Source organism: Schistocerca nitens, chromosome 4 (genome assembly GCF_023898315.1).
Source record: "Schistocerca nitens isolate TAMUIC-IGC-003100 chromosome 4, iqSchNite1.1, whole genome shotgun sequence".
In the NCBI taxonomy this organism is placed as follows: Eukaryota; Metazoa; Arthropoda; class Insecta; order Orthoptera; family Acrididae; genus Schistocerca; species Schistocerca nitens.
In genome coordinates this window covers 558,324,968-558,350,885 of record NC_064617.1, presented here as the reverse complement: position 1 = coordinate 558,350,885, position 25,918 = coordinate 558,324,968, and positions in this window count along the sequence as shown.

The window sequence follows — 25,918 nt, the reverse complement described above, 5'->3', positions numbered from 1 at the left end:
AAATATTTACAGTAAACAGAAATAAGCAGTCAGTAATAACATCTTATTTAGCACATTTAAAGTCAGGAAAAAATATATTGTAGCCAGATCCCAAGGACAGACCACACTTACAAGGAATTTACATGTTTGAATTGAGTGTATGTATTTGTGTTGTACGTGGTGTATTGGTGTGACAATACAATTATAAAAATCCATGCACTTTCATTTAAAAATGTTAACTCATTTAATGTCAATCCTTGTACATGTTGTTATTATGTTGAACATCAGAAGTTTACTAGTAACTGGCACAGTATACAAACAGAATGAGAGACATTAAGAAAAAATGTTTTGTTGATATAAAGTGCTATTTCAGATCATAGTAATAAGCGTTTTATTGCTACCTAGAAATCCATGTATGCTTCACGAGCTAAATATGATGTTCACAGACAGCTTGTTTACACGAAACACGATATGCAGTGTTTTTGTCAGAGATTTGGTAGGGAGGCATGTGGTTCAGTACATGGAAGCGATGGTTCCCTGTTGGCCTCAGACATCGTCCCCTCATCTTAGTGGCGTAGACTGGAATGCAATGTCCTGGACGTACTCTGGATAGTAGCCGATATGAGTCCACATCCAGGCAAGACACAGACTGTTCTTGTGTTTGAGAACCACTGCATGCCATACTGAACCAGGTTAAGTCCCTGCCTAACGACTCTGCTAGGTGTGGAGGCATAAAAAGATAAATATATTCCTGCTGTACTGCTACTGGATATATTGTTATTACAGGTAATCAAAGAGATTTTATTCCAAATTTCTGTTCAGCTATGCGTTCTGAGGACTATCACTAAACGCAGTGTTGCAAGGGTGCACAATCATGGACATGCTATTTGACCCAGCTTTCACAGTGAGCAATAAAGATGTGGAGAAGATAAATGTGACAGGTATTCTGGATCGAAGTTTTGTACAGCTCCACATATTGTGCAGCCTGCCCATACTGTCTTCTTGAAACCAGGTACTCCATCAGTTCTATTTTTTATTAGCTCCTTCCGCTGTAGCGAGTAGAGTCTCAAAAAGATGATCTACCTTCTCTGCCGTAGCAGAATGAATACTCACATCCAGAGACCTGTGATCTTCATCGTGTCGCATGGCAGTCCTTGAAGTTAAGCTGGCAGAGACTTCCCACTGATTATCTTCCCCCACATCACGTAAGATAATCCGTGTTCACACGCGATCCCTGGTCGCAAATCCCATTAGGACAACACAGTTGTCAGTTGGCTCTGCTCCACTTGTCACCCATCCTGTCGGTGGTGAAAGTGGTTCAGGTCAACTCACAGGTTTCACCTTTCTCGTCATTTCTTGACACCCCATCCTCTCACTCTCTTTGTTGCCATCCAAACTCTGGTGCTCGCTTGGCTGTCCGTCTGCTCGACCATCTGCTCACTACTCATAATTCCTACATTAATTTCTACTAAATGTGCAGACTTTACAAATATTTACCAGTGAGACTACATTTTCTCTCAAAAAATTTATAGCTTTGGAGTTGAAACTAAGTTTAAATTTCATCAATCCTCCATGAATGAGAGAGAATTTAGTCCTAACGAACCACATGATAAAAGTGAATCTTGTTATTATTCATTTACAAAATATTTCATTAAATTTATTAATTTAACATGTATGTGATTGCTAGAGTGTTGATAGTTACATCTTTACATTTTGTTAGTGACCATGCATCGTTATTCTCTTTTGGTGATGTGATGTTTACTTTTATGTGCATGTTTCATGCCATGCAATTCACATTCTAATCTATATAATTACCGTTAATCTAATGCGTTGTACAAAACAGGATACCTTGATCTTATTATGTGCACCGTTACTATGTTTGGTTTCTTCTCCCTTCTCACACATCATCACTTTCTCATCGGCTCTATGACCTTTCCACTGGTTGTCACAGGTCTATTAACATCATTTTGTTCATCTTGTTCTTCTCCTCCATCTCCCAGTCGCATTATTATTAGCATTCACACCTGCGGCAAAAACAATTTACTTCTCATCAGAGTGATATAAACGTTCATACCAAGTGAAAGCACTTACATCATGATGTTATGTACTTTGTTAGAATGTTTTAAATTATTTGCTTATGGTTTTCTTCTTGATGTTTGCCCTTTATAATGTCCATATTCTCCTGGAAATAGTCCTTCTCCTTTCATCTTCTCTGTTTCTGTTTAGATGACTTCATAACATTATATTCAAATGGTTCAAATGGCTCTGAGCACTATGGGACTTAACAACTGAGGTCAGGAGTCCCCTAGAACTTAGGACTACTTAAACATAACAAACCTATGGACATCACACACATCCATGCCCGAGGCAGGATTCGAACCTGCGACCATAGCAGTCACGCGGTTCCAAACTGAAGCGCCTAGAACCGCTCGGTCACCTCGGCCTGCTTAACATTATACAAACTGTAAGTAGGCTGTTTAGCTTCTTATATTGGTAACGCCGCCGCCACATAGCGCTCTCTGTATGAAAATCACTGGCTGTGCTGTGTGCAGTCTGTGGCTAGTTTGCATTGTTGTCTGCCATTGTAGTGTTGGGCAGCGGCAGCTGGATGTGAACAGCGCGTAGCGTTGCGCAGTTGGAGGTGAGCCGCCAGCAGTGGTGGATGTGGGGAGAGAGATGGCGGAGTTTTGAAATTTCTCATGAACTGCTATATATATATTATGACTATTAAGGTAAATACATTGTTTGTTCTCTATTAAAATCTTTCATTTGCTAACTATGCCTATCAGTAGTTAGTGCCTTCCGTAGTTTGAATCTTTTATTTAGCTGGCAGTAGTGGCGCTCGCTTTATTGCAGTAGTTCCAGTAACGAAGATTTTTCTGAGGTAAGTGATTTGTGAAAGGTATAGGTTAATGTTAGTCAGGGCCATTCTTTGTAGGGATTTCTGAAAGTCAGATTGCGTTGCGCTAAAAATATTCTGTGTCAGGTTAAGCACAGTCTTGTATAATTGTTGAAAGGGGACGTTTCATATGGCGACCCTGCCAGGATACCTCACTGGAATTTTCTGATTTTTTCTTGTAGTTTGTGTAATTAATGTAGCTTTTGTTTATTGCTAGTGCGTAAATATAGAGAGAATTTCCTTTGTAGTTGTAGTTTTTCATTGTTGTACGCAGTTGTGGCATGCATGTAGATTTGCACCTAGTATTTCGCAGCTGCAATTAACTAGATATTATTTACAGTGTTATGTTAATGTGTTCTCTTATTTCTGCTCTTCAAATTGTGTTTTTCTGTGTTATCGTGTGAAATATTGTGACAATAATGGCATGTGAAAAACGTAATACTAGGCTCCAAAGTAAACTGAGAAATAACAGTGAAGACGAAAGCAGTGTGTTAACGCCACCGTGTAATGAATTAACAAATATTCAAAGTAGTAATTTGGTAACAGTGCATAGGGAAATGGAGTGGGCGTCAAATAAAGGTGTAGGCAGTGAAACAATTAGTGAACAGGGAAGCATTATCGATCGATCGGTCGGCAACAACTCGCCTCAGGATTCCGAAATGACAGGACACAATCCTGCAGATACTGTAGATTCAGGTTTTGCGTCCTCACCGTTTTCTCAAATAAATCAAGACACATTTTCTGCTTCTCAGAATGCGAATATTGCCGGTTCAAATGCACTGCCGAATAGCACTGAGGAACATGTTTCAGACACCAGTGCACTGTTATTACAGTTAATGCAACAAATGGGACAAAGGCTAAAAAAGTTAGACACAACGCTTGAACAAAATCAGTAACAAATGGGACAAAATTTTCAAAAGTTAGACACAATGGAACAAAATCTTCAAAACTTAGACACAATGGAACAACACCAGAGACAAACACAGCAACAGTTAGACACAGTGGAACAAAATCTTAAAAAGTCAGACACAATGGAACAAAATCTTCAAAAGTTAGACACCACGCTTGAACAAACACGTGAAGATTTAACTAATGAGTTACATAACATTGAATCGAAATGTCAAAAAGTCTGTAATGACGTAAAAACAAAAATTTGTGAGCATTTTCAACCTATTTTTTAGCGGCATGAAAATGCATTACAGAATCACGAAGCAGCCATAAAAGAACTGCAAACTATTGTTCATCAAAATCATGAGACGCTGCAAGCTAAAATTGACTCAGTTGCATCTACCGATTCGGTTATGGAACTTGCAAAAACTCAAGAAAACTTAAAGGTCACAGTAGATACTCTGAAAATTGGTTCAGAAAGACACATGGAGGAAATTAGTTCATTATCAGAGAAAGTAGTTGAACTTTCGGATCAGCTAAATAATTTATCTACGAAGGTAGATGATAATCTGAATGACACAAAACTGGTAGTCTTTAATGACACAGAAGAGAGCGAACAAATTAGGAAACTGAAACAAAATCTGAATCAATACGCAACACCAAAGAGAAATCCGGGAAGTACAAGATCAGCTGACACAGGTAATACAAGAATTACGTATTTCAGAGGACACTCGCGCTCCAACACGGGAAGAGGGACTTAGAAATACGGAAAAGCCGCAAAATAATAACACAGGGCATTTCGGAAGTTATGAAAGAAATTGGCAATGTGCACCGAATTTTGAGATGGAACGGCCGACACGACGTAACAATGACCGATATGCGACTCGCCGACATGATGATTTTGACTATAAGCTGTTCATTACTACACATAAATTCAAAACATTTAAGAATTCTGGCAACGACATTCATCCACAAGCATGGCTCCATCAATTCTCTCATTGTTTTCCTCCCAACTGGTCGTTAGAACACAGATTAGAATTTATGTGTGGCTACTTAGAGAATGAACCAGCTGTGAGAATGCGATCGGTCATTCACGATTGCCACAGTGAAGGAGAATTTTACCATGCCTTCCTCTCAGCATATTGGTCTCAAGCCACACAAGACAGAGTAAAACATGGCATCATAATGATGAAACATTTCGAGCAATCTGAATTCTCCAGTCCTGTGAAATATTTTGAAGACATGTTGCACAAGAATGAGTACTTGTAAAACCCATACAGCCCCTCAGAACTCATCCGCATTTGCTTAATCAAATTACCTGAACATTTACGACATATTATTTTAGCAGGACGTTGCAAAGAAGACATTGAGGCTTTTCAGGGACTGTTACAAGAACTGGAAATTGACACTGACAATCGGGGAACGCGGAAACAGGAGCTCAACAATTACAGGTCACATCTGTCACAATTCCGCGATGAAAGAAATAATAACTGGACACGACAAGGCTATTCTTACAACGTAAATCGTGACCAAAACAGACACCACCCATATGACAACCGTTGGCAGAATAATAGGTACAGAGAAAGATCGCACTTCCGTACTAATGAATATGATAGAGATAACCATGGGAACAGACAATATGGGAACCAAAACAATTATTATCAAGGGAGACAGAATAACTTCAGACGCAACAGTTCGGCGCACACTTACGATTCAAGGAGAAATTCTCCACCACGTGACGGACAAGGAAGAAACTACGGAATCTACCGACATGAGGACAGACGATATATTCGTAACGACAGACCTGAATTGCATCAGAACTGGCGGGATTGAAACAGGGCAGGGCCTTCTCGTCAAAGTGAATTTGTAGAAGTTAGGTCTCCTAATCCCAATAATGACGCGCGCCAACAGAGACAGACAATGACTCGCACAGCAGGCAGCCTTGTGCGCCAGCTGGCTCAGGGAAAAATAACATAGACGCTAACCTTGAGAAAAATTCCAGTATTCTTTACCGACGTATACCACTTGATAATTGCGTTAAAGTTGAAACTCTGCGTACTAGGAAGAGTAAATATTTACACCACATTTCACATGTAAAACCATTTATTGAGAGATAATCTGCTTTTTAACTTTGTCTTTGCCATAAAATTTTTCACTTCACATTTCTAGTATGCTTTGTCAGACTTAAGAAACTGTTAACATGCAACAATGTTTGAAGTTAAATATCCAGTCTAGAACCTAGGGAACATTTTTAAACAGAAATTACGATTGCATTGTTATAGTGAACAGACGACACAGTGTTGTATTTGTACATTCTTGCTTATTAGTTGCACGATTATGTAGCAACTATCAGGCTCACATACTTAGAACATATACTGGCACTGCTAATGAGATTTTCATGCAACATTTTGGTTTACTTGAAAAGACATTCTTTATTTGAAGTACTTTCTGTGGGATTAAAGATGACTTAGCACTTGGTTTCTTTGACAGCTACACAATTATATCACGACACTACTAATGTGTGACACAATTTACATTGTCGCTTTTGTGCTGTATCTGCTTTATATCTGCACAGTTTTTCTGAATTCTTCTGGAAAGTAAAACATGTTTTAGTAGTAACTTTTGTGGTATAGCTACAATGAGACTGCCTTTTCTGTAGCACAACAATACGTTACAGCACAGTACTTTCTTCATCACAACAATAAGCGTAATAACTAAGATATCTAAACGCAAAGCATTTCACTTTTGTTTATCATGAGGTAAGTACATTGACTTCTGCAGAACTTAGCTTTCGGAGGACGACAACTACGACACTTCCACAGAGATTATCTTACAACAAGACGCACAGTTTAGCGCTACAGTACATGTATTTGAGTGATTAATTTTATACTTAAGACATTTATTTTTAAAGGTTTTTGAATTACAAAGAAAGTTTTCCGTGATACGTTTTATTCCATTGCAATAATCTGTAACACCTGAGCGTATAATTACATTAATCCTCAGGGGGGTACACGCCTAGTTTGTGTACCATGTGTTTGGCAAGCACAAGGAGCCCTAGCTAATATGGTATTTGCTTATACAACTTTACACATCGGTACCATATTTCTCCAACACAGAACTACACAGCTATCTGATTATTTAACAGAGAAACAAAAATTTTTTTAATGTCAGTGCCACATGTTTACGCAATTACACAGTTGGATAACTTCACACTTACGAAATTGTATATTGTTTGTACTTTGTGAACTGTTCATATTTTTTCGGAACCATTGTGATACTATGAGAGCTTTGAATGATGTATTTGGTATGGGATCATGATTTTAAAAGTACGTTTGAGGTAGATGACACTATTGAAATGAGCAGAGAATTTTGTTTAGGTTTTGAAATTATTGCAGAAAGCTACGACGTATTTGAGATTTGACTGAGGTGTTATGATATTATTACAACGACGATGTGTATTATGTTTTTGAGGAATGTTTATTATGATATGTATTTATTATGATGAAATACTGTAGAAGTGTCGACGAATATGTATATGTGTAATAAGGTAAGGAATAATGAGTAGTGGTTAGGGACTCTGGTTTGTGAAAAAGGTTGTTGGAAACCAAGAATCGTACTTTAAGAGTTATGAAATGTGTGTATATGCATGAATGTATCACAATGCTGGCGAAAATTTTTTGGACACTGTTATATCAATAAGATTTTGTTTCTACAGATTTGTAACGCTAATTCTTGACCTGTGAAATTTTTTATATGAGACTGCCACTGTAGCGGAAACTGCTGTCATAAATATTTCAGTAAGAAAGGTAAGTGACCTTGATGTAATGCGTTGTGGCGCCCAGCTGGGCCAGCTGCCCGGAGAAAACGCCATTAGGTGGAGAAAAAAAGAGGCCATTAACCTCGCTTCTGACATTCCTTTGTAGAAAGCATCGAAAAACGACACGGTCGAACTTGAAAACATATGATTACACTATGGAGCTCTTAATTTATGATATTTACAGAAATGCCTAATGAAATGACAAGAAATATTTTTACATCTGCACACCTGATTATGACAAGCGTCTTTCTACGAGAGTTGAGAGAATTTCTACTAACTTATCAAATGTCACATGACTATTGAATGATATTTTCATGCTTTGGTTTGCGTAATTGCTTATTTCATTTGATATCTGTTTTCCAGCTGTGTTGCAGCATTGGTTTTATAAAATAAACTTAAATGCATTTGCTAATGTGAACACTTTCTGTCAACAGATCTATTAAATAATTACTTTATGATCCACATTCTTCGAAAAAGGAGCTCTTGGAATGGAAAGAAAAATAAGAAGGGACTAATAACAGTAACTGCATATATAATTTTCTTTTCAAGTACTTGGTAATTTCTTTTGTAGAATAAATTGTGATGCATAACTCTAGTGTTAAGATTTGACATAGGTATTAGACATGGCCATTTTTAGTGTAATATTTTTTCTGCTTGAGCTATGTCATGTTTAGATATAAGTTTTTTTTATTTGCTGCTGCTGTTTGCCAGGCATAGTGCTACTGAATTTTAATTTGTGTTACTCTGTTAAGCCAGTATTATTACTGATTTATTTTTCTTGTTTGCTGCTCATTGCCTAACTATGATGAATTGGAAGAAATGCATTGAGAAGATATAATAAAATGGTTTGGCCAAAAAAAAAGGTAGTGTACAGTGGAGAAAAACTATTTTGAAAGAGGATGTGAACAGAATACAGAAAGCAGGCTTAGATAGTACTTTTGGGAATAATGATGAACAAAGGGAGATCTCCATGCAAAATACTGCAATAAAACAAACCCTGTCCTTTCCTTTTGTGTCATCCCTCTATATTTATTTATTTATGCATTTATTTTACCTGGCAAGATTAGGGCCTTCAGGCCCTCTCTTACACCTAACCAGGCATACTCAGATTCAACAAATTTCAGTTTCTACAGAACATTAAGGACATATTGCATGTTATACAGTATTAATGTTAAGAAAAAAAATAGAGATTATAAACGTAGTACAATGATAATTATAACAATCAAAAATTAATTATAACAATCAAGAATAATAATAATAGTAATAATAATAATAATAATGACTATGTATATGAAAGTAAACATATTTTTCTTTTATGAATGTCAGTCCTATTGCTAGTTGGGAATTTTCTCGTTATATTCTTGCAGCTTGTGAGTTATTCTCATCAAGCAGAGACATAAGACGATAGAATGGGGTGAAAGAGATATAGAAGAGGTAGATAGGTTAGAGGAAGAGAAATAGAATGGTAAAATTCGAAGCTATGATGGAGAGGAGAAAGAAAGAGATGAGAGGGGCCCAACAATGGTGGCTATACCGTCCCTAATATGTAAGTCTTGAGTTCACTCTTGAATGTTGAGTGGTTCCGGATAAGACGCAGATCACAGGGGAGTGCGTTCCATAGTTGTATGGCTGAGATGGAGAATGACATGGAGAAAGATTTTGTGTTATGTAAAGGTACAGCCATGATGCTAGACGTATCCGATCTGGTATTGCGGTTGTGGAATGATGATAGGTGTTTAATGTGAGAAGATAAGTATTGGGGGCACCAGTGGCTAAGAAATCGATGAAGTAAGCACATCGTGTGGAGATCGCGTGCCTTATGTGGGCGTATCCAACCTAGCTGGGAGTATGAAGGACTGATATGATCATACAACCGTATATTGCATACGTATCACTAGCTCGAGGCGTCTCGAATTTTCACTATTTGTGCCGTGTTGAACTACATCACAGTAGTAAAGATTAGGCAAGACTAGTGTTTGGACTAATTTTTGTTTAACATGGGTTGGAAATATTTTTCTAAATTTCTGAATTGCATGTAGGGAGGAGAGTGATTTCCGGCAAGCTGTAACTGTTTGTTCTTCCCAGTTTAGGTGTTCATCCAAGATTATTCCAAGGTCTTTTACTGTTTTTGGTATGGTAGTTGGGTACCATTGAGGTGTATTTGAGGGACTGTTTCGTGAAAGTGGGATTTCTTGGGGTTTAGTTTCAGACCTAGGTTCTGTGCCCATCGAGAAACAGAACAAAGATCTGCGTTCATACTCGCTACTGCGTCAGCAATGTTCTTGGGGCTTGCACTTATGTACAGTTGGATGTCGTCGGCATATAGATGGTAGTTGCAGGAGTGAATCACTGAAGAAATATCATTAATGTACAGTGAGAAGAGTAATGGACCAAGGACGGAGCCTTGGGGAACTCCAGAGCGCACGTTTTTCCATGATGACTTTTCCGACCCACAAATGACTTGTTGACTTCTGTTTTTGAGGTAGCTGTCGAACCAGTGTATTGCGCTGTTTGAGAAATTCAGCTGCTTCATTTTAATTAGTAATATATCAAAGTCAACTGTATCAAAAGCCTTGCTAAAGTCAAGCAGTGTTAGGATGGTAGCTTCACGTCTGTCCATAGCATGTTTAATGTCATCAGTTACTTTGATTAATGCAGTTGCTGTACTATGGTGCTTTCGAAAGCCTGACTGATATTTGTCATGGATGTTATGAGTTTTGAGGTAATCCGTCAGCTGTTCATGGACGATGTATTCTAGGGCTTTAGGTATTGCAGGTAGTATGCTGATCGGCCTGTAGTCACCTGGCAGGGTTGTCAGTCTTGGGTATAGGTTGAATTAAACTTTGCTTCCACTCAGTAGGATATGTACTACTGACAAGAGACAGGTTGAAGATGTCTGTGATAACTGGAGTAATAGTGTCTACGACGTTCTTGATCATGCCAATACTCACTCCATCATTTCCTACTGCCTCGGAAGAGATTCTCGTAATTGCCTTGTGTACTGTGCCGGTAGTGACATGTTTTAGGAAAAACTTGTCTCTCGAGAGATTGATATCTTGGGGCTGGTAATTTGTCGCTGCGTGGTAGTTTACAGCTGTTGAGAAGAAATCGTTTAATTCTTCTGCAGACGCTTGATAAACAGCGTCAGATCTTCGCTTCCCTATACCGAAACTGCGCAGCTTTTTCCACAGTGCAGCAGGTTTTGATATGCCGCATACGACAGAGCGGGCATGTCTGATTTTGGCATTCCTCACGCTCTGCTTGGTTCTATTTCGGAGTTTCCTATAAGCTTCGTACGCCTCGGGAGTTGGGTTACGCTTGAAGGCCCTATGTGCAGCATCACATTTATTCATTAACTGGCGTAATACAGTGGTGAGCCACGGAGCGGGAGCTCTCTTTACCTTGACAGTGCGTTGAGGAGCATGTTTATCATACAGTGCAATGATTTTGCGACATAATTCCCGAATTTTCCCGTCTAAAGTCGGTTCATTGCTTATATCATACCAAGGGATGTCTGAGCAATCCTTTTGAAGAGCGTCATGGTTAACATTTTTTAGGTTTCTGTAGGTTACCAGGTGAGATTTTTCTTTGGTAGTATGCACTGAGTAATTTAAGAATATCACGTCTTGAGCAGAGAGTCCTGGAGCGGATGTCTGATTGGCGCGAATTATTTTATCTGGTCGCTTTGTTGCCATTATATCTATGAGTGTATGGCTGTGTGGCGTGTGATGAGTTGGGTCCAGCGGTGTTAAACTCATATCATTGGAGTGGAACAGTCTCCTTAGTTTTTCTGCAGAGGGAGATTTTAACTGTAAGTCGATGTTTGTGTCGCCCATAATGATTATGTGTTCATACAGTGTCACGAGCGAAGACAGGGCAGACTGAAAGGAGGACATAGCACTGACGTTTGGAAGTTTATAGATTACTCCAATTATCAGTTTCTGATTTGATGTATTTATTTCGAAAAACAAGAACTCTGCTTCTCCTTCGCACTTTGCATCCGATGTGCATAGTATAGTAGGTCTCAGATCAGAGCGAACATAGGCACCCTCACCACCCCCGCGTCGTGTTTCACGATCTGCCCTTAGGAGAGTGTAACCAGTGATTCGGATAGCGTCGGAAGAGATGTTTCGTTTCAACCAAGTTTCAGAGACGAGGATAATATGGAACAGCGATTGGCAGAACAGGTTACAGAACTCGTCGAAGTGAGCCGTTAGCGACTGAGCGTTTGCGTGGGCCACAAAGAGCCCGCCACCGGAACCGGTCCGTCCCATTGTGGCCGCCTGTAGGACCGAGCGCGCTCCGTTTACCTGCTGGCCGGAAGAGGGACAAAAGCTGGATTTCGCGGGGGAAGACATATTTACAGGTGTGTCCAAGGTCGTGACTGACTCAAGCGTCTGTGGGCTAAAGGTGAAAGACAGGCTGGAGGTATCGGAGAAGGGAGCGAAAAGAAAGATGGAAAGTGGCAGTGGTGCTTACGAAAAAGATAATAGTAGTAGTAGTGGTAGTGACGAGGATGAAAATAACAGATATAGAAAGGCGGTTTTAAGGAGATTCCTGTTAATGGTGAATGTTAATTCCCGTTTGACTGACAATATGAATATACATGAGCACTTATGATACACAAATAAAGAAGCAATATCTATGTGAAACAATTGACTGATTTTAAATAGAGTACTTATGGTACTTATAGAATTAACGAAGCAATATTTACGTAAAAAAATGAAAAGAAAGAATACTAATTAACTTATATTAGACAGAGTACAATATGAGACTTTGTGTCTCGCGAGATTTCGCTCAGTCTTTCAGTTCGGACATGTTCGTCACCGTTTTCCTCCCTCCTTCCATCTTGACTACGATCCTGCCATCCTGGGTCCATACATTTTGAAGGCCGAACTGTGTGATCGCAGTGTTCAAAACTTTTAGTCTTTCGCGCGTCAGATCTTCCCTCAGGGTAACCCCACTCTTGGCGAGTTTTCTTTTCTGAGCAAACACTTCAGCTCTTTTCCGATATGACACAAATTTAATTATTATGGGCCTGGGTTTCATGGCACCTGGTATCGTGCGCCCAACACGGTGGCTTCTGTCAATATCGGTCACGTCGATTCGCACGCCAAGTTTTTCACGCACGAGGCTAATGACCAGGTCGTCGGTGTTTTCGCGATCGTTTTCAGCTACCCCGAACAAGCGCAAGCTGTTCCTTCGCTGATACTGCTCGATTTCATCGGTGGCCGCAGACAGTTTAGCTTCTAGGTCGGCGGCTTTTTTCTCTTGTGCGGCCAGGGACTTTTTAAGAGACTGGATTTCGGTGCTGTTGCGCCCGACAGACTCTTGCAGTTTGTCCATGACCGCGGCCGTCACAGAATCCGTGATGGATTGCACGATTACGTCTAGCGTGTCTTTGCTGTGCAGCGCCGCACTCACCTGGGACCGGACGAGCTCCCCGATGTCGGGAAGCGAGGCCTCACCTGCCGCCGGAGGCCGGGCGCCCGCGCCGCCTGCGCCCCTGTAGCCTCACCTGCTGCCGCTTACTCGTGCTCTTCCCATTTTTCACTCACTTATCACTTATCACTTGTGGTAATCAACGGAGAACAACACACAACGGCAAGTAACTCTTGTTTAGTCAGATGCACACGTTGTGGACTGCCGCACTTCTCTGTAACACCTTCAATGAGCGGAAAAACTCGCGAGCCAAAGAAACGCGCGTCACTCAGTGGCCGCCATCTTAGCTTGTGTACCCTTGGGTATTTGTGTTTTTCCTGTCTTTATGTGTTTAGCTGATGAGAGCTATGTTGTAGAATTTTTCTAATACTATGTTATTTACTTTGTAAAGATGTTGAGACATTATTTATTCTGTTTTGTTGCTCATATGTGAAGGTGATGTTTCAAAAGTTCTTCTGATCTTTATGTATGTACTTATGTCATTATTTTTGTAACACTGATGTATATGTTTATTTCTATTTTTTTGTAAAGCCTGTGTTACTACAAATGTTATCTGTATTGTTATGTTCTTTAATGATGTATTTTGTACCTATGTAATTGTATTCTTCTGTTATAAAATTACAATTGACACCAGTTCATCATATTATTAACTTGTAAGTTACATTTCACTGCACACGTTTCTGTTGGTCATAGTATATGGACAATATGTGAGAAGTAGGGACTGTTAGTGTTTGCACGTGTGTTAATAATTCAGCAAGGGACTGGATAACAGCATTGCTGGTTCTAAGGACAATTCCAAAAGCTTCGTGAGTGTACAAGTGGTGGTTTATGGACTTGCTATATTGTCTGCAAGACTTCTAAGGACAATTCCAAAAACTTTGTGCATGCACAAGTGGTGGTTTATGGACTTGCTATCTTCTCTGCAAGACTCTTCGATGGTGATTATGCACCTGCACAGTCGCAGCAGATGGCTGCTGGCCATCTCTACAAGGACTACATTGGGGCTGCATCTTTGATGGCCCACCAATACCATTATTTCTACAAGGACTGCAGTGGGTCTGCACCTCTGATGGCCCACCTATACCATACTCTCTACCAAGACTATAGTGGGCCTGCTCTGTGATGACCTACCTACCAATATTCTTCAAAATGTCGAATGACTCTGCTGTGGGTTTGCTCTGTTGTGGCCCATTACCTGTCAGCATGTCAAGAGTCAGCACTGTCTTTCCGTTGGAAGGACAACACTACTTCTTCAAGACTGCATGGATATCCACTACTTCTGTGTGCAATTTCTTTTACTAATGAGACTTTGTGAAAAAAAAACTGTAATTACTATTATGATGAATGATGAGGACTATCTTTATGGACTGTGAGAAAATTTTAGCTTTTGACCAACATTGTATCAATAAGTGTGTGCATTTGATTTCTTTGTTATTGTAATTACGATTATGAAAAATTTTAACAAATATGTATTGCCCAGTGCCCAAAACAATTTGTAAAATTTTTTGTGGGTAGCATGGGGGCTATGTAAGTAGGCTGTTTAGGTTCTTATATTGGTAACGCCGCCGCCACGTAGCGCTCTCTGTATGAAAATCACTGGCTGTGCTGTGTGCAGTCTGTGGCTAGTTTGCATTGTTGTCTGCCATTGTAGTGTTGGGCAGCGGCAGCTGGATGTGAACAGCGCGTAGCGTTGCGCAGTTGGAGGTGAGCCGCCAGCAGTGGTGGATGTGGGGAGAGAGATGGCGGAGTTTTGAAATTTCTCATGAACTGCTATATATATATTATGACTATTAAGGTAAATACATTGTTTGTTCTCTATTAAAATCTTTCATTTGCTAACTATGCCTATCAGTAGTTAGTGTCTTCCGTAGTTTGAATCTTTTATTTAGCTGGCAGTAGTGGCGCTCGCTTTATTGCAGTAGTTCCAGTAACGAAGATTTTTCTGAGGTAAGTGATTTGTGAAAGGTATAGGTTAATGTTAGTCAGGGTCATTCCCTGTAGGGATTTCTGAAAGTCAGATTGCGTTGCGCTAAAAATATTCTGTGTCAGGTTAAGCACAGTCTTGTATAATTGTTGAAAGGGGACGTTTCAAAACAAGGGTCAAAATTTATTAAGACAAGTGACCCCCTACTTAAAGGTCTGTGTATTTGAACTGTGCATCGAACTCTCAGTTGTGTGCATCACTCAACCGCCATTTCAGGATGACCTTTCTGATCCACAGCTTCCTCCACCTCCCATGTTCCTTAACTAAAATTCACAAAAAATATGTCCCTGACTTCCTCCTAGTATGGGCCATGTTTACTACACTGAACACCCTAAACAGCCATAATTACATAGCATATAGTCCTTATGCACTCAGTGTGGACAAAAATAGACATTTATTTCTCTCAATGACACTTGTCGAAAGGAATCCATATCGACGAGGTACTCTATACACGTGCAATTATACTAGGCTAAACACAATAAATATATACATAATCCCTCCTTTATAACCTTATACCATATTCTTTCATGGAGTGGACACCAAATATTCTACGCTAAACTACTGTACCTATCGTACCATCTACGAGCAACCCACAAAACATTTACTGTGGAGCTGCTCATGATACCTTGAGTAGCAGAAGCTTCCCCATGTCACATACAATTGTCATAAGAGGTGCGAATTTTCCTAACACTCCACTACTTCTCAAATATTCCTCAGACACACGCTTTCATTCTAGAATCCCCATAACACACATATCTGCTTATATTCCACGTTCATGCCCTTATGTTACGACAAATCAACTATCACTTCCTTCATCCTCGTCACTTTTCGTCATCATCTACACCAGCTGTTTCTGGAGGCAGTATTTATACATGATCTCGTTTTTTTTTTTTTTTTTATCATCAGTCTTCTGACTGGTTTGATGCAGCCCACAACGAATCCCTCTCCTGTGCCAAACTCTTCATCTCAGAGTAGCACTTACAACCTATGTCCTCAATTATTTGCTTGATGTATTCCAATCTCTGTCTTCCTCTACAGTTTTTGCCCTCTACAGCTTCCTCTAGTACCATGTAAGTCATTCCCTCATGTATGAGCAGATGTCCTATCATCCTGTCCCTTCTCCTTATCAGTGTCTTCCACATATTCCTTTCCTCTCCGATTCTGCGTAGAACCTCCTCATTCCTTACCTTATCAGTCCACCTAATCTTCAACATTCGTCTATAGCACCACATCTCAAATGCTTCGATTCTCTTCTGTGGGAAAACCGGAACAGAAGATGATCTCGTACGTACGTAAAATTACCGCGTCGCAATATGAGACAACAAAGGGTTTCGAAAAAGTAATACTTTTTTCTGCAGTGTACTTTATGAGTTTCTTTGACATTTTATGTAACCTGACACTAACGGTTTCCTCATTGTTTATAATGCTTGATTTTTTTTCCGACCATGTTGAGAATAGCTGCAAGGAAATGTAATACGAACTGTTGATTAACTGTAGACATTGCTTCACAGACCTGACGACAGATTATTCTGAGCTTCGTTGTTGAGTCCACTGTGCATTACGTGTTGCTAGTCGGTAATCAGATTTGGTTTTCACCGACTGTATAGCATTTCTTACAGCAATAGTTAACTTTCATTTATGTTCTTCTACATGATATTTTCACTTAAGTTTCCACGTGTGTATTTACTGTTTCTGTCTAAACACATCTCAGCATATACAGGCTGTTTCATAAGTTCATAAGAGATGATCAATAATTCGTGCATGGAAACCACAGGCCCAAAGTAGCTAAAAAGCTCCAATAAACACAATAAACATTGGTCCTCCCGTTGTCGAGTTACAACATATTTTCTGTTGCGGTTCCTCGGTGTCTAGGAACGCATGGCATCCCCAAACGTTAAAGTAGGTGTTAGAAAAGTTGTCCATGCGTTTGAATGCGACATTGATATATTTCACAAATGAGTTGTGAATCCTCTCAGGCAGTCCTGTGGAATACTGCTTTAAACCTCAAGCGTAGCTCCCCAAGAGAGTTGATCTCGGTAGTGTAGGCAAGGCTTTTGATATGGCCCCAAAACAGAAATCCATGGGATTTAGATTCAGAGATGTTGAATGCCATGGCACTGGCCCTACTCTACCTATCCGATGTTGTCCATACTTCCGAATTAGACGCCAGCACGCTCGTAAATGAAAATGTGCTTGTGCACCGTCTTGCATGAACCACATGTTGTGGCTTTCGTTTAGTGGGACATCATCATGTACATACGAAATACGCTGCTGATGGTCGTAATACGTGTATTACGTTAGGACTGATATCGTCCCAAGGCGATATTGAAGTGCCGTCACTGGTAAATGCAGCCTCATCGGCGAAGAGAATACTGCTTACAGACAGGGGATTTAGGGTACTCTGTTGCTGCACCCATTGGCAGAAATTATCTCTAGGAGGGAAGGCTGCATTGTTGAGGGCCCGCACTCGCTGGAGATGATATGTATAGATTACTTAGCGATGAAAATCCGCCACATAGTGCTATGACTCAGGAGACGCTCATGGGTACCAATCGTCCTTGTTGAAGTATTCTGCCGTTCGTGCACAATGCGTAGCACCCTTTCGTCAACATCGGGTGTTACGGATCTCGGTCCACCTTCTCGTACATGGTGTGTGAAACACCCAATTTCTCTAAGGCGCTGACGTAACTGGCCAAATGTACACTTGTCGGGCTGCTTGCAGAGAGGAAAAGATTCTTCATACAATCGTCCAGCCATTCCCCATTGCCATTCATGAAGTGCGTATCAGTGTACTCTTCATTGATGAAACCTCTTTCCATGGTGCCTTCACGTTTGTAACTAATTGTGAGGCCGGTACGGTACAGTCCACGGAGAGGAAAAAGGAAGTAGTTGTGCATGCCTAAACCAACAGACAGTCGATCCCAAATCTTGAGATACCAACGTAAATAATGCGGTATCCAGGGGCGTTTACAGTTTGTTTCCCCATTTGAACTAATGCGATTCCTCGGCAACGGCTAATTTGCGGACGCATTTTTATTGGAGCTATTTGGGTACCTTTCTCCAGTAATTTCCGTGTGAAAATCACTTCGGGAATGCCCTGTGTTATGAAACATTACTTTCGTAACTATTCCTCGAGGAGGAGCTGGCGATCGTATTTTATTATTCAGTAATTAATGTTTCAACCAGTCTCAGTTACATATTAGCTCACTACACAAAATTACTCTATTTAAATTGATTAAAAAATTTATGACCGATCATTGTTATTCAGTATAAACATATATAGACAACGATAAAGTTACGTTCTTGCTGGAAATTTTTCGCTCAGCATTTAGTCATCAGTTTCGAAATATTATCTGTGAAGCGCAGAACATTAGGTTACACGACTCAGTAATACACCGAAGAATGTAATCAGATGTTGTACTTCTCTTTCCCTTGACAGGATGTAATACTATACTGCAGTGTTATAAACTGATAGGTATGTCAAAAATATAGTGCCTCAATTTTAAGACAAGTAACAACTATTAAAAAGACCGAAGGTTGTTTTACGCAACACGAAGCATGGGATATACTGCTAATACGTCTATGACAGAAACACTTGTTTTCGAGATTGCGAACCATCTGGTAGCCAGTCGCAGTATTTACGTCGCGCAATACTATCTGATTTGCTCAGCTGATGCTCTACCATTACTTTATGAGGGATTAGTGTGAGTTAGCGGACAGCTCAGTCAACAGATGCTACTGCCACACTGGTTTCAAGTGTTAACTGGTGTCTTCATTGCCTCAGCCTCCTTCCTGAGGCCGCTCCTGTTTCTTATAGTTTAGTTAAAACGTGTAAGCCGCCTTCCACAGTACAAGGAAGCGTATGCGACAATCGCAACTTGTGTCCCTATTAATGACCGACCCACGACACTACACTTACGTCGTACGTAAAACGCCCTGAACGTTTAATTTATATAAACATTACAGTATGGTTAAGAATCCAAAGGATCGGAGCCATACATGTTTTTTGTATCATACAGCTGCTATTTTTGTTCTGCGAGATTTATGAATTGCCTGTTGACCCTTCACATTGCTCTTTCAGTCACACATTCCGCAGCAACGTATGGAGTTTCTACTGGATGAAATGTAAATGAAATGTTGTGTGGCTAGGGCCTCCAGTCGGGTAGACCGGTCGCCTTGTGCAAGTCTTTTGTGTTGACGCTACTTCGGTTACCTGCGCGTCGATGGGGATGAGATGATGATGATGATGCCGGCCGAAGTGGCCGTGCGGTTAAAGGCGCTGCAGTCTGGAACCGCAAGACCGCTACGGTTGCAGGTTCGAATCCTGCCTCGGGCATGGATGTTTGTGATGTCCTTAGGTTAGTTAGGTTTAACTAGTTCTAAGTTCTAGGGGACTAATGACCTCAGCAGTTGAGTCCCATAGTGCTCAGAGCCATTTGAACCATGATGATGATGAAAACAACACAACATCCAGTCCCTGATTTCCGACCCAGTCGGGAATCGACACTGGGCCCGTCAGCTTTGCATTCCGTCACGCTAACAACTTTTTTTTGAGCGATGGTGTGCTGTTTTATATTATATTTTTGTAGGTTACTTAACAAAAAGTTATAAAACAAAATCATAGCCATCCCTACGGGGCACCTTCACCTGTGTCCCTGCCAAACAAAAATGAACTCTTACCTCTTGAGGCGTTTACATCCTAACTACACGTAACCACCCTCCATCTAAAATGTAAAGAAACTATACTATACGGGACTTAACTGTGTCCCCCAACCCACAAAAACACGATGAAAGGAAGTAGGGGAAGGGTATTTCTAGTAGGGTGTGGAAGGTTTTTTTTTTTCCAGTTATGTACAGCATGGACACATGGATATCAATGTGCGAACAGTCGTGGATAGACAAGCCTGGAAAAGTAAAACAGAATGAAGACACCATCGAAGATAGTAAACATAAATAACATGAAAATAAAGCCACCCATTCGTAGTCAGACTTCCAAGCAACTGCGCCCACTGATAAAGATAGTTCAATGTATGATCGTTTGCACTTCGTTCTGACCTCAGCTACCACTGCCTGGAACATTCCAACTACACCGCGGGCTGTGAATGGCACTCCGTAGGTAGTTTGCGAAGCATCGGCGATATCTGGTAAGCCCGGCAATAGCATGATGTATTTCTTGCAAGTAGAGCCAGAAGTCATGTAAATTCTTCTGTCTGTGACGATAGAGGTAATGGACCGCGTGTTCACGGATCCAGATGACGGAGTTGGTCCGAGTCTTGGGGTAAAATGTCTCATCCGGAAACAATAACGAGTTCCGACGTAACTCGCAAGAGATAAGACAGCGTCTGCCGCACTAGGTCCCAAGCCGCCTCCGCCTCTCCACAGCTGAGGCGGTGCTCGTCAGAATCTACTGTATTACAATCCCACACAACTGGGAGATTCTGCCATGTGGATATTGATGAGATGTTCTTCAGTCACCAGATTCCCATTAACCACCACGTACCATTGGGAAATAACATCAGCATTAGGAATGGCATCGTGTACAGTCTTCCACACCACGCTCCACCATACATCAGGATATTTTAGTTCGACCACATTTAGGGGGCGCGTTGCAGCATGTCGTGATATAGGTGGCGAGTTGTGGCCATTCGTGGTGTCGTGAGCGCTGTACTGAAATAGCTTTGTTTTAAATAGAAACGTCCTTCATAAAAGAGGGCGCTGGGATGTCCTGTAGCGTCACCGGCGCTCTTAGTGAAGCAGGTCGTAGCGCCGTCAGAAGCAAACTCGTGAGGCTTGTAGGACAACGGCGCAGCAGACATAAATGTGAGCTAACATAGAGGGCAACGGCCCTGTCATGTACATTAACTAGGCCGAGACCACCTTTTTTCTTGGGGAGGGTAGGAGATACGTATCTGATCTTCAGTAACATACCAGCGCTGACGAAGTATCCCAGCGCTGCCATCATGCTACGCGCCAAGGCGTTCGGAATGGGTAGCGTTTGGGCGACATGGGGTATGCGGGATGCAAGGTATACATTGGCATAATGCGCCCGCTGAGAGATGTTGAGGTTCCGTAAGCGCTGATTTGCAAAAAATGGTTCAAATGGTTCTGAGCACTATGGGACGCAACTGCTGTGGTCATAAGTCCCCTGGAACTTAGAACTACTTAAACCTAACTAACCTAAGGACATCACACACATCCACGCCCGAGGCAGGATTCGAACCTGCGACCGTAGCGGTCGTGCGGTTCCAGACTGTAGCGCCTTTAACCGCTCGGCCACTCCGGCCGGCGCTGATTTGCAACTCCGGCCCGAATTTGGTTAAGAAGGCGTCGATAATTGAGTGTCGTCGAGCGTCGCATGTCGTTCATGAAATCTAAGTCCAAGCAGCGGACATTATCACAGAAGCGTAAGGGGACAATGTGTTCTTGCGGTAGCCCAATACCGATGCTCAAGGTGACGGACTTGTAAACGTTGATTTCGCTACCAGAAGCTGCACCACCGTACGTTGCAATCCAGTCCAAAGCCGCAGCCATATCGGCAGCTCCACCTATGACGATCATCAAATCATCCGCATATGCGGTGCAGCGATAAATGGAGCAGTCAAACTGTATCCCAGTGAGCCTGTCTCGGAGACCACACAACAAAGGTTCTAAGGCCAATGCAAGTAACAGTGTGGTTAATGGACATCCCTGTCGTACTGATCGGCGGATCAGCATGGGTGCCATCATTCTTCCATTAACAAGAACTCCAGAAGTAGCACCATGCAGAAGGCGTGTCAGCACTGTGATAAAGGGGTTGGGGTATTCCATGCGCCGTAGAACGGCCGTGAGGAAAGTGTGGCCCACACGGTCAAAAGCCTGGCTAAAGTCGATAGACACCAGGGCTGCCGGCAAACGTCTCACCCGTACAAAGGAGATGAGATCTCTGCAACGACGTAACGCAGTTCTGATGTTGGGTCCCCCTCCAAGGACGTCTGATTGCTGGAGAGGACGTGCAATAGTATGTACGTTCTGATAGCAGCCTCGAAAAGATCTTGAAGTCTCTGTTCAATAACGCTAAGGGGCGATAAAAGCGGACATAATTTCGTCCCTTCGGCTTACGGATGGCTACAATCAGTCCTTCCAAGAACGGAGCAGGCAACGTTATACCTGGGGACATCAATTCCTGACAAATTTCAATCCAGCACAGTACCAACAGCTGAAGAACTCTAATAGTAGTCCGTCGATTCCTGGTGACTTATGGGGAGAACCTATACCAATGGCATCGGGCACTTCCTCTTCTGTCCATTCTCCCAGTAAAGTCGGTATCATGTCTGGTGGAACTATACCGTGGAAATGTGCTGAAACGGTGTCTACCGTCACCAAATCAGGGAGCACTGCTGAATAAAGGAGCGTAATGCCCATAGAAGGCTTCTGCTATAACTGCATGTTCTATCACGTGTCGACCGTCGTCTGTTATCATGTCGGTTACCAGTGTCATATGGCGCCTCCTGCGCTCTAAGAGCACGTGGTGCATAGATGGTCTTCCTGATTGTAACCTGTCTGGAGCATGCGACCGTATAACAGCGCCCTGTAAATGATGGCGTGCTAAGGAGACAGGCTGCGCTTTCGCGCGATTGACTATGATCTGCCTATCAGGTGAGGCTCCATAGCAAGACATTCCTGTAGGACGGTGTAATAAAAGTTTTCCGTGCTCCTCCTCCATGCCGCCGCTTCCCGGCCGTAAGCCATGAGGGTGCTCATAAGAGCAGGCTTCGCACACTCTTTCCACCAACTGAGGGTCCATCGGTAACGACCACAACGCTGTAAGGAGGCGTTCCATGACTCTTCGATAGCACCTTTACACACCTGCTCGTCCAGATGGGTGACGTTCAGTTTCCAGGTGGGCCTCTTGCGCCACACACGTGCAGGTTCCAAGGCAATGGTGTAAATATAAGCTCTGCCCCTCTCATCGCCGTTGTAAGGGTGCTTGTGATGTAAATCCTATCTAACCGACTTGACGAATGACTTGTATAATGGGTTTAACTAGGAGCTGTTCCATGGATGTGGCGCCACGTGTCGAGGAGGTGGAGGTCACGCACTAGCATTTCCAAATCCGCACACGGGACGTGATGTGGCTGCAGATCAGACGGAGATACAGTTAAAATCGCCTGCTATCACCTTATCGTCTATGCGGACCATACAGAGACGCGTAATATCTTCCGAAAAAAAGCGGGCTCGATCTCTCCGTCTCCCTGATCCTGAAGGGGCATATACATTGATCAGTCGTACACAGTTGACACTCACGTCCATGGCTATTGCACTCGGTAAGTACAGTTCGTCCGTAGCCGTCAAGCCTTTCCGTAGCCAGACAGCCACACCACAATCTGTAGAATAGGCGTGGAAGATGTGGGCAGTATATCCGTAGAAGTCTTAGATACTTCCTGTAAGAGTGCCGCCCCGTTGAGCATGCGTTGTAGCATTGTCAGTTTGTTTGGTGCCCTTATCGCATTGACATTGATTGTGTCAAGGCAAAAGGTGTGCTGCCTAGCCTCTTCACCTAATGTAGACGCCATGGCAATCGAAGATAACTGCAATAGATCCCGGACCCACCGAACAGGTTCGTCAACATCGTCCGACCACTGTGGGTGCAACATGATGTTGTGTAGCTGATCGGCACCAAAATATCTTTCACCTACGTCGTCCTTGGAAGAGGTGGACGGAGTGCCATCCATCGACGCGACCTGCTGCATCTGTGGTGCAAGACGTAACTGGGCACTCGTGGTATGGGCAAGCGAGTCGTCTACACCACTTTGATCCTCAGCATCCATGCCGTCTGACGAGATGTCACCCTCTGGATCGGCCGTGCGTAGGAGGCAATCGTCAGAAGGGGTCCGCCGACGTCGCTTGCATCGTCGAGGCGAACGTTGATTTGGAACGTGGACATATGTATCCGAATGTAGGAGGCAATCCAGCGTCGTATCACCTTCCACTAGGAAAGCCGCAGTGGGAAGAATGTCCGCGTCCACGTCCATCGCGTCCAGAATGTTATGTTGCGTCCGGATTCCGTGGGACTGTTGCTGCTGTTGTTGCCGTGGAGAGGGCGGCATCTGCGGTGGCATTGGGGGTCCTTGCTCTTCCTCCCTCGGTCTTTCTGACGTCGGTGGATGTGCCCGACCACCCGTTTCTTCCTCATCTATGGTGCGCATGGTCGTCTGAGCGTATGTGGGAGGAGCCGGCCGCGGTGACCGTGCGGTTCTAGGCGCTTCAGTCCGGAACCGCGGGACTGCTACGGTCGCAGGTTCGAATCCTGCCTCCGGCATGGATGTGTGTGATGTCCTTAGGTTAGTAAGGTTTAAGTAGTTCTAAGTTCTAGGGGACTGATGACCTAAGATGTTACGTCCCACAGCGCTCAGAGCCATTTTCGTATGTGGGAGGCAGGATTGTTGTCCCCGTCGGCGGAACGGAGTATCCCACTGGTGTCTGCGTAAGTCTACGTAGTATGCAGCCTGATCGAACATGGGATTCCTGCCCACATCCGAAACAGGTACGCTGTCGACCGTCGTACACTATGATTGCCCGACAGCCACTGATGTTGAAATAGGACGGCACAAGTTTCTTGAACTCAGGTTTAATTTGGCGCACATCGTTGTAGACCTTATACGTCGAAAAAGTTTGCCACTTTTTTGCAACGTGGCTGATGACATTGCCATATGGTCCGCAGGCCCATGCCTGAATGATCCACCGTCACTGCACCGATATGCCCGTCAGAATGAGAGAGTTCGCGTGTTTAGACAACACTGTCACGCAGACCTCTGTACTGATCATTTTAACATAAAACATGCTCGCTGTTATAGAATAATGTATTCCGACGACAATCATCGGATCTAAACATAGATCACGTATGAATTGCTCTACTTCATAGGCCCGAGGACGCGTGTGATCTGGTTGGATGGTAACTCTGATCGTATCTTGGCGCCATGTGTGTCCCATAGTCGCATAGAACTTGGAACAAATACAACTCGCGCCGCGAGAAGATAAACACAAGCAGGTGCTGAAGGTCGCGAACGGCGGGACGCCCTGTACGTCCTCGCCGCACTGCTGCCGAAAGCAGACTGCTCAGGTATCGAGGCTGACGCTGGATGAGGTTAGTGACCTGCTTGTAAGACGTGTTACCGTAGTTGGAAATGCTCTGATTTAATCCAGTGAACAAGCATGCGCTGCAAATAGTGTCGTCACATTTTACCGAATCTTTTGCATCACGGTCATACTGTTCTTCAGTAAATACTATCAATTGATAAACAAATACTACCTGTGAGTCGTAATATTATATTTGTGGAAGCAAGTGTCGTTTGATGTTTGCTACGACATGTACCTTTTATGCCTGAGTTGCTTGACACACCTGAGGTTCACCATGGTTTCTTTTCTTGTGCTAGTCCTCTTATCTCGGACTACCACTTACAATCAACATCGTCAGTTATTTCTTGTATATATGCAAGGCTGCTTCTTCTCTTATAATTTTATCCCTCTAAAGTCCCGTCTGTTACCATTAACATCATTGCCTTACGTCTTAATTAATCATATTTCTATCCGTTCAGCTAGTAATATTTTCCCTGGATCTCTTTCCGATTCTGATGAGACTTTTCCTATCTCTAATCTCGTCCACTAAGCATTCAATATTCTTCTGTAACACCTTATCACAGACGCTTCAGTTGTCTACTATTCTGTTTTCCCTACATTCTCAGATATTCCTTTCGCAGTTTAAGGTTTCAAGAGAGGCGGCGCAGTGGTATCACTGTACTGTTATTTGGGAAGAGTCGGTTCTACACCCTGCCCTGTCTGCCCGTGTTGACTTACGTATGCTCAGATTTCCTAAACATCGTCTCTCAGTTCGACTGCCTTCAGTTATAACGTCATCTTATGTGTTCAAATA